At 29.0% G+C, this 11,148-nt stretch overlaps 1 long non-coding RNA gene across 1 annotated transcript; it reads right to left on the reverse strand.

Annotated features, from left to right (window-relative positions):
* Positions 1-9,240: 9,240 nt before the first annotated feature.
* On the reverse strand, positions 9,241-9,829 carry LOC148192325 (uncharacterized). Its single transcript, XR_015782124.1, has 2 exons — positions 9,553-9,829; positions 9,241-9,406 (listed from the first exon to the last, which is right to left on the reverse strand). It is a non-coding gene; the product is annotated as an uncharacterized LOC148192325 (long non-coding RNA).
* Between the last annotated feature and the right edge of the window lie 1,319 nt (positions 9,830-11,148).

Here is an 11,148-nt window from a genome sequence, read left to right on the forward strand (position 1 = left end):
AAATATGAATAGAAGGAAAAGTCTTTGGTATTGCTTTTCAGAAAGCTAACCATGAATTTATAGAGAAATAATTATTATACTCTTTTCCATTAAAAGTTAATTAGTCAATAAAATTTATTTAAAAATAAATATATTAATAACTGCTTTATTATATAAAGATATAATTACTTTAAATGTAAATTTTGACAATGTTTCATATTTAAAATCCAATATTTAAATATAGAAAGCTAAACACGTAAGGAAAAAATATTATACTTTTTCATTCTTAAGTATATTTAGTCAAAATAATATATTTTGACTTTAAATGTAATTATTTTGACCGTAAATACATTTAAGATATAATTACTTTAAATGTAAATTTTGACTATGTTTCATATTTAAAATCCAATATTTAAATATAGAAAGCTAAATATTTTAAATCCAATATTTAAATATTTAAATCCAATATATGTGTGTGTTTTTGTGTATATATATGTATAAATTTATATTACTTAATAAAAAATTAATTAATGCAATATTAAAAAAGTTAAAATATTTAATTTATCACTAGGAGTGTTTTGTTCTAATTTATTTTAGAGTTATTTAATGTGTCTATGAGATAGTAATATAATTCCTATTCTTTATGGAAAGTGTTATTTTTATTTCTTTTATTAAAGTGATATGTGGCAACTGTTAGAATCGCTGCAACGGAATTATTAGCGTGGAACAAACCAAGAGGGGGGTGAATTGGTTATATACTTTTATTGTGCCTTTTATTATTTTTCTCTTAATTTTTCTTACTGGGCGAATGATTAAATATAAATGACAGAGTAAGGGAAAGAGAAAAATTACACAGGTGATTTTATCCTGGTTCAGATCACTAGGATCCTACGTCCAGTCGCTTATCTCAAACAAGATAAACCTTTTTCACTAACACAAAACACTTACAAATATTAGTCACAAAGAAAAACAATTTGTAAGAGTTTAGAAATACCACCTCTCTTGAAACCACAAGAGATGAACTTACACTTCCTTTGAATCTTCACAAAGGATGATACCACCTCTCTTGAAACCACAAGAGACGAACTTACACTTCCTTTGAATCTTCACAAAGGATGACCACCTCCTTCGAATGCTTCACGAAGGACGATTCTCTTCCACGCACTTCCTCGGACACACCAAGGATGAACAAGCTATTCCTCTGTCACCGCAGTAGCACTTCAGGACTTTGCAGACAAGAGTTTCCTTAGCTTCAACAATCTCACAGAGTTCTCAAAGAGTTCAGAGATCTTTTGCACAAGGGAAGAGTTATTTTTGAGATAAAGAGTGAGCCATTTTATAGACTCAGCCTAATACCCTTCCATTCTTCGAAAATGGGCCATCTAACGCATTTAATCGATTAACATAAATATTAATCGATTAATAATGAGTACAACGGCTAGTTTTTCAAATCTGAAACCCCCAACGGCTAGTTTTTCAAATCTGAAACCCCCAACGGCTAGTTTTTCAAATCTGAAACCCCCAACGGCTAGTGTTAATTGATTATTCTCAGGAATAATCGATTAACTAAATAAATCAAATATAAATTACAAGAATCAACCCTAATACATATTTGAGCACTATTACATCAACTTTGATTATTATAAAAGCTTTATAAAATACAGAGATCTTCAATTTGTCTTTATGGATCTTGACTTGTGCAAATCTGTTCATCATCAAAACTTCATCTTTGATTTTTGCTAACATTCTCCCCTTTTTTGATGATGATCAAAAACTACTTTGATTTAAAGCTTTTAGTAATAATCTGAATAAAACACAACTTATGGAAGAAAAAGTGCATTAGTGAATAAACACAAATAAGCAAATAAGCTTAAATAAGCTTTAAACACTTTCTCCCCCTTTTTGATCATAATTAAAAAGGTGTGTTTGATGTTCTCCCCCTAAGATAATACTCCCCTTAATAAAAGCATGTATGCATATGAGCTAAAAATATTTCAAATTTAAAGATTCATTCAAACATACACAATAGGATATTTAAAGTAAATAATTTTAGGATGAAGAACTTATCAAACATTGTTTAAACATACATTGAACTATATAAGATAGGAATTTTAAAGCATACAAAAATATGGCTAGTTTTTCAAAATTGCAAAACTGGAACGCATTTAAAAATTCAATCCTAAGATATTTCTAAAGATTCTTAGATCTCTTCTAATGTTTACCCCTTTAGATATGCCTCCAACTTCGTAATGATAATCCTCTAGGTTGTTTCCACATTTTGTTTAGATCTTCATCTTGAGGATTGTCATCATTCTTCGCTTCATTTGTTGTCTTCTACAAATCTTCATCATTGCCTGCATCTAATTCAACTGACTCAAGAGGTTTTGCCTCAAGGTCTACAATTTCATCAAAGACAACATGCACACATTCTTCTATTTCAAATGTTTTCCGATTGAAAACTATATATGCTTTGTATATTAGAAGATATCCAAAAAAAAATTTCATCGGCCTTGGAATAAAATTTTCTTAAATTTTGTTTTAAAGAAATTCTAAATATTAAACAATAGGTACCCAACTACTTGTATGGGTCCTTTGGGTTAGATTTAGAAAAAAGAAATCATTTTACAACCCAAACATATCTACCACTTGGAACACCATAATGCTTAATTTTACATTTATTTGAAGTATGACCCTTTTTCATACAATAAAAGCATGATACAAGGTTTGTGTTCCTATAAGTTGTTCCTTTTTCTACCCATGTTCTACGGGTTCTATTATTATGTTTATTTTTAATTTTAGGAACATACTTATTTTTAACAACCTTATTTTCATTATTTTTACTACATTCTCCTAAGGTTGTGTGTTCTAGTAGTTTCTTAAAATTTTCACAAGAAGCACATTCATCACTACTAGTAAATTTACCCTTTTCAAAAAAATAAAACTTTATTTTTCAAATCTTTATTTTCTTCAAAAATATTTTCAAAATTTAATTTTAAATTTTTATTTTCTTCAAGAATATTTTCAAAGTCTGATTTCAAATTTTTATTTTCTTCAGAAATATTTTCAAAATTTAATTTTAAATTTTTGAAATCCTTTTTCAATTTCTTATGAGCTTTATCTAATTTTTCAGATTCTACTATTAAAGCAGCATAAGTTTCATGCAATTCATCTTCACTAATTTGACTATAATTATCAGAATCGCTAGATGTACTTACTTGGCTTCCAGCGTCGTCGTTCACCACTAAACAAATGTTTGTTTCTTCATCAGATTCGCTCAAATCCGAAATTGTTTCGTTGTCATCTTCCCATGCAATGTAGGCATTCTTTTTCTTGAAGAATCTTTTCTCCTTTTTGTCTTCACTCTTCTTTTGATTTGGGCAGTCTGCTTTTAGGTGCCCCCTTTCTCCGCAACCATAACATTTATGGTGTGAGGAAGATCCTTGATTTTCTTTCTTTTCGAATTTTAATCTTCCTTTGTCTTTTGATTTCATGAACCTGTTGAGCCTTTTTATCATGAGTCTCAAATTTTCTTCTTCGTCTGAGTCTTCATCTTTCGATTTACCTTTGCTTCTTTCAACCTCCGACTTTAATGCCAAACTCTTCTTGTTGTTTTTGGCTTTTGCTTCTTCTTCATCAAGTCTTCCAAGATCTAGTTCATGTTCCCTCAACTTTCCAAAGAGTGCCGCCATAGTCATGGTGTTGAGGTTTTGTGACTCCGAGATTGCAGTCACCTTTGGTTGCCACGACCTGTCTAAAGACTTCAAGATTTTAATGTTTAATTCATCAATATCAAATGACTTACCTAGTCCAATGAGATGATTGACAATGTTGGTGAAGCGTTTTTGAACGTCGGAAATTGTTTCTCCTTGCTTCATCCGGAACATTTCATACTCTTGAATTAGGGAGTTCTTTCTTGCCCTCTTTACGTCATCCGTTCCTTCATGTGTCACTCTGAGCACGTCCCACATTTCTTGAGCAGTTTTGCAGACAGAAACCCTGTAGAACTCATCAACAGTCAATGCTGATGCAATAATATTCCGAGCTTTTACATCATTCTGAATTCTTTTCTTTTCTTCAATGGTCCATTGACCACGGGGCTTTGTTTCCTGTATATTGTTAGTAGGAACAGAAGAACCAGATGCAATAACATCCCAAATTTCACAATCAATAGATTCAATAAATATTTGCATTCTTACCTTCCAGAATGCATAGTTCTCACCTGTGAATACTGGGGGTCTATTGATTGATGCACCCTCTGCAAAGGTTTGATGTGATCCTGCCATTTGAATGACTATCAAAGCAAGCTCTGATGCCAATTGTTAGAATCGCTGCAACGGAATTATTAGCGTGGAACAAACCAAGAGGGGGGGTGAATTGGTTATATACTTTTATTGTGCCTTTTATTATTTTTCTCTTAATTTTTCTTACTGGGCGAATGATTAAAAATAAATGACAGAGTAAGGGAAAGAGAAAAATTACACAGGTGATTTTATCCTGGTTCAGATCACTAGGATCCTACGTCCAGTCGCTTATCTCAAACAAGATAAACATTTTCCACTAACACAAAACACTTACAAATATTAGTCACAAAGAAAAACAATTTGTAAGAGTTTAGAAATACCACCTCTCTTGAAACCACAAGAGATGAACTTACACTTCCTTTGAATCTTCACAAAGGATGATACCACCTCTCTTGAAACCACAAGAGACGAACTTACACTTCCTTTGAATCTTCACAAAGGATGACCACCTCCTTCGAATGCTTCACGAAGGATGATTCTCTTCCACGCACTTCCTCGGACACACCAAGGATGAACAAGCTATTCCTCTGTCACCGCAGTAGCACTTCAGGACTTTGCAGACAAGAGTTTCCTTAGCTTCAACAATCTCACAGAGTTCTCAAAGAGTTCAGAGATCTTTTGCACAAGGGAAGAGTTATTTTTGAGATAAAGAGTGAGCCATTTTATAGACTCAGCCTAATACCCTTCCATTCTTCGAAAACGGGCCATCTAACGCATTTAATCGATTAACATAAATATTAATCGATTAATAATGAGTACAACGGCTAGTTTTTCAAATCTGAAACCCCCAACGGCTAGTTTTTCAAATCTGAAACCCCCAACGGCTAGTTTTTCAAATCTGAAACCCCCAACGGCTAGTGTTAATTGATTATTCTCAGGAATAATCGATTAACTAAATAAATCAAATATAAATTACAAGAATCAACCCTAATACATATTTGAGCACTATTACATCAACTTTGATTATTATAAAAGCTTTATAAAATACAGAGATCTTCAATTTGTCTTTATGGATCTTGACTTGTGCAAATCTGTTCATCATCAAAACTTCATCTTTGATTTTTGCTAACAGCAACGTATAATTGTTGCATAGTGGATAATCAATTTATATTATAATGATGTCATTTTATAGGGTAATATTGTCATCCTGAATGTAAGAAAGTAATATCCAAATTATGAAAAAATTATTAAGATAAAATTTTTTTTTTTTGAAATACAAATATGAAAACTTTTTGTAATTTAAAATTAGAAGTATTAATTTCTTCAAATGTTATTTGTAGCGATAAAACTCAGACAGAAGAAAAATATTTTATATTTTTATTTTATAATTTTGAATATTAGATATTTAATTATGGTATGGAATTAGGTGATTAAAGTATTTAGGAGTAGTATAAAAAGTTATTAATTAGTTTTAGTTTTATTTTCAAATTTTCAGATGGGTTCAGAGAAGAGAGTAAGTTATTTTTTTATATTAATTATATGATCCTTCTCCTCCTTTTGCAAAAATTTTCTAATTCAAAATCTCATCACCTAAAAACAACACCAAAATAATCAACCATTAGCTTCCGCACCTGATTTCTGCAACCTAACAAGTCATAGTAATAACTTATGACAAATAATCACCTATCACTCAAAACCTTCAATTTACAAACTTCCAACTTTGTACTCCAATCTCTAATGAACTACCCTTGGTTCTAGATCAATTTTTTTTTTTTTAATTAAACTTCAAAACCAAAACAAATTTAGTAAACTAGATTACTTAAATAACCTCAATCTCACATATTTGTCCCTTGAAATCTCTATTTTCAACCACAACATGCATGTCTTAGACCATTTATACCTATTAAAGATAACATCCAATTTTAATTATCAAATATCATATACTATCAACAATCACAACAACAACCGTTTCATAATCCCACAGTATTGAGGATCCAATATTCAAAATCATCATCTAAACAGAATGAATGTTTGAAATTTTTTTTTTCACATTTATAATTACAACATATAACTATGTATGAACATACTAAATGTACATAGCCTTAAGAAAATGCACATTTTATAAAAACATTGTCTAAAACAAAATCAATAGTATATAAAAAAAATTCGACAACAAAAATTTTATTTTAATACTCATTTACACGCATTCCACTAGAAAAGTCTCACACTCATAACCTGAATCATTTCTCTACTTATTTTATGCATAAAATTTCTAGCATCTCAAATTGAAATCTACTCACGAAAAAAATTAAAATCATAAACCTTCAAAACATTCTTACTTGTCACTTTTAGCCCCATCAAAACCACCATTAAACATACCTCACTAGTCTCAAAATAATCCATTAATGTTTTAAAAGAACTCATCACTCATAAACTATTAATCACAAGATTCCAGAAAACTTTTCATACCCACTATAACCAGAAAGTGATTCCCCTTATAGATCCTTATTTAAGACTTCCATGACCCTGCAAAACTTTAAGAATCATTCTTTTTCCGTAACAACTTTCCATTCTATTTTCTCAACACAGTTTCTACTCCTAGAAATCGTACGCCTCTAAAAGCCACTTATGTCTACCAAAAATTATACAAGATTGCTCCACCTTACCCTCTACTTCTATTCTCCGTAAAATTTATAATTACTCTAATGATTACACGAAGTCTAAAACACTATTACTAAACAATTCATCCTTATGTTTTCTTTTCCATACCCACTTAACAAGAACTTGTCCAAAAATAATATGTATATTGAGTATGCTTTATAACATCCATAGAAACCTTTCCATACTTAAGATCATGCATTATTTCCTTCATTCGTCCTTGATGAACTTATTTGATTCTCGGTAATATTGCCTTCACCCTTAACTACACTTAATGTTCAACATTCAACTAACAATTCTTGAAGACGATAAACTTCTAAAAACATATTGGAACATGACCAAACCATCCTTTCGATCATACCCTAGACTACAATGTCTATCCTTCACTTGCATTGGTCAGATATCCCTAAAATACTTATCATCATCCTTTATTTAACCCACACTAAATGTTGAACCACTATTTTCTTTCCCTGATAAACACTTCTAAAATACTTAACAAAATTAGAATAATCAAGCTTCTTTCAAGATTATACTCCAAATTACTTCAATCTAATTATTTTCCTAGCAAACATTACTAGCCTAACTTAAAACATTCTTCAAGAATTAACTTATAAACTCTAAATCTTAGGAATATAAACTTTGTCCTCAAAATACCTTCCCACATCCTATCCTAATATGAATCCACAAACTTAATGTTGTCTGTAACCTAGTACCTAACAACTGCGTATATCTGATAAGACTCAACAGATCACTCAATCAACAATATTATAAAGTCTAAAACCGCTTATTTTTATCTCAATAAGGCCGAATTTAAAACTAACTAACTTCCAACTATCATACCTTATTAGTACTACACCTACTCATTTAAATAAACCACTTATGCCACATAAGTTAAATCCATCCTATGACATTAAAATATAGTTTAATGGTTATACTAATTAATCCTCTAATACTTGTAATAACTCCCATAGATATAAAGAATTTATGGGTCATCAAAACATGTCATAGAACAAAACCATTGTGCCAAGTATCCCTTCCCACCACTTTATTCAATAGTTTCATTGACAAGTATTAAATCGTGTCCCTTCCCATCACTCTATTCAAGAGCTTCTCCATGCAAGTACACTTCCGAATCATTTAAGCATGTTACTTCCCACCACTCAACTAGAGAGATTATCAGGGTAATTCCCACCACTCAAAAAGCTTATCAGGGCAACTCCCACCTTTCATCTAGTGAGTTTATCAGAGCCATCAACCACAACGCAACCTCAATTATAACGTGCTTCCCGAGATCAAAACCATATCCCAAGGATATTTAGTGTTAACCAAATCTCAAAATATAATATTTTAATCATCCACCACCAAATCTTCTTATCTGCTTTATCAATGCACCGTAGGAAGCCTTATCCACTGAACACTATTCATTTTTTTTTATTATTATTTTTTTTTTACTATTCACTTTTTACTATTCACTATTTACTATTCCCTTTTTACTATTAATTTTTTTTTTCAAAATCTTCTAAAATAAATTCTCAAAATTTTAAACTCCTTCCTCTGGAATTATTATAATTATCTATCATAAATTTTAATTTTTCTTGCCATAATTTTATTAATTTTATTTTTATCCGTAAAAATTAAAAATTGCTACTATTTATTAAATCTAAATATTTTTCATGGGTCTTACAATATATATATATATAAAAGGATATTTTGATGGAAAACATTTTCTATTAAAGAATGATAAACTTTGATTACAACTATAGAATTTGAAACAGAAGATAATAAACTTTTTAGCACATATTTCTTCATCAGTATTAATTATTTTTAAAAACGTTAGATCTGTTAAGAATATAAAAAATTATAAAATAATAACAATAATGTAACTTCACACTATTATTCCAATGGACTCAAAGTTTTTTTTTTATGACGTCGAAATAATTGAGTTAAGATATGTTATGTGTCAAGCTAGGTTATCTTTAAAATTAATTTAATCACAGGATCTATTAAATATATTTTTGACTTGAACTAAACTATTTTAAAATTTATAAAATACTCAAACTATTAAAATTGTCACTTTAATCAGATTACATTCTTTGGATAAAATTTTGTCTTAAAATACTATAATAACTCGGAAGGGATCTTACATATTCATAGTTTTAATTTATATTATATCTTAATACCTTCCTCACACACCTTAAATATCACTATTTTTTTGTTAGAATACTTTGTAATTTTCTTCCTTAATGGAAAGTGATGATAATGTTGTTAAAATAAATTTTTTTATTTTATTAATTTTATAAATACTCAAGTTTCAATAGTACAAAGGAATACATAAAATGGAGGAAAGTAGTTACAAAATAAGTATGAAAATAATTGAACATTGTTTATCGATCAAGATTATTTCTGAAAATTTGGTAGGAATACAATTTCTTCTATCAAATTTCACTCAAAAGTTCTTAGAAATTACAACTTTTTTGTACACTCTGCCATGCATGTATTTATCACGTTATTTGCAAGATCATGAGCGCCTGATAAAAAAGTAAAGTCAATAGTTAAAATTATAAGCAATAAGAAAGCTAATTAACAAAGATATGAAAAAAATAATTAATAAAAGGAAATCTAAATAAAAATGTAAAACTATTGAAACAAGTAAATATTTTGAGAGAGCACATACCATTGTTGTAGGCAATGACCTTCATTAAGTCACAACTAGTAAAACATTTAGAAATAGGATCAGAGGATATTTTATTACAATGTGATTCACAATATCATACATTTTTCATATTGAGGAGAGGCTAAAGGATTACATTTGAGTGAACATTTAACATTGCATATCAAACCATCAGTTTTGCTATTTAATTCAGCTTTTATCTCCAAAAACTCAAAAGAATCATCACCATAACTAAAACTCCAATAGCTTTTATCTCAACTTTTTCCATATCTCTTTTGTAAGTTTTCTAAGGATTCAAAATATGAATAGAAGAAAAAGTCTTTGGTATTGTTTTAAGAAAGCTAACCATGAATTTATAGAGAAATAATTATTATACGTTTTTACATTAAAAAAATAATTAGTCAATAAAATTTATTTAAATATAAAAATATTAATAACTTATTTATTATATAAAGATATAATTACTATATGTAAATTTTGACGATGTTTCATATTTAAAATCCAATATTTAAATATAGAAAGCTAAAAACGTAAGGAAAAAAATACTATACTTTTTCATTTTTAAGAATATTTAGTCAATACTTTGACTTTAAATGTAATTATTTTGACTTTAAATATATTTAAGATATAATTACTTTAAATGTAAATTTTGACTATGTTTCATATTTAAAGTCGAATATTTAAGGTTTAATAGGTTCGGAGGTCCTTATATTTGTGGGTTCGTTTCAATTGGGTCCTCCAATTTTGAAAGTGATCAATTTGGTCCCTAATTTAACAAAATTGAGTCAATAATACCCTTTCCGTTAAATGTAATGGACGGCGTTAACTTTTTAAACATGTGGCATGTTGAGGCATCCTTTTATTTGCAGGTTGCACAGTTTTATTTGAAGGATGCTTCAACATACCACATGTTTAAAAAGTTAATGCCGTCCATTGCATTTAACGGAAAGGGTATTATTGACTCAATTTTGTTAAATTAGGGACCAAATTGATCACTTTCAAAATTGGAGGACCCAATTGAAACGAACCCACAAATATAGGGACCTCCGAACCTATTAAACCAATATTTAAATATAGAAAGCTAAACACGTAAGGAAAAAAATATTATACTTTTTCATTCTTAAAACTATTTAGTCAACAAAATATATTTTAATTAGAAAAATATTATTATTTTATATATTGCTTTATTATATAATTAATATATTCAATGAATGTAATTTTTGACTATGTCTCCTAAATTTTAAATGTAGTATTAAAATAGTTTATTTAAAAGATTATTTAATATATATATATATATATATATATATATATATATATATATATCTAAAATGGAATAGATGTATCTAGGGATTAGTCGGTTCAGAAAGAATTATCCCTAGATATACAATACAGATGTCATGATATTTTCTTTAAAAATGAATTAAAAATGAAACCAATCTTCGAATTTTAAAAAAGACCTAATGTTAGGGATTTCTCAATAGGTAATGTTGCTCCAATACCTAACCAAAGGGCAACTACAGTACCAATCAAAAAGATGGTAGTTGCTACTGGACGGCGAAATGGATTTTGGAATTTATTAACATTCTCCAAAAAGGGTAC

The sequence above is a fragment of the Vigna umbellata genome, chromosome 9 (assembly GCF_029865625.1).
Source record: "Vigna umbellata cultivar VRB3 chromosome 9, Vumbellata_1.0, whole genome shotgun sequence".
Taxonomy (NCBI): Eukaryota; Viridiplantae; Streptophyta; class Magnoliopsida; order Fabales; family Fabaceae; genus Vigna; species Vigna umbellata.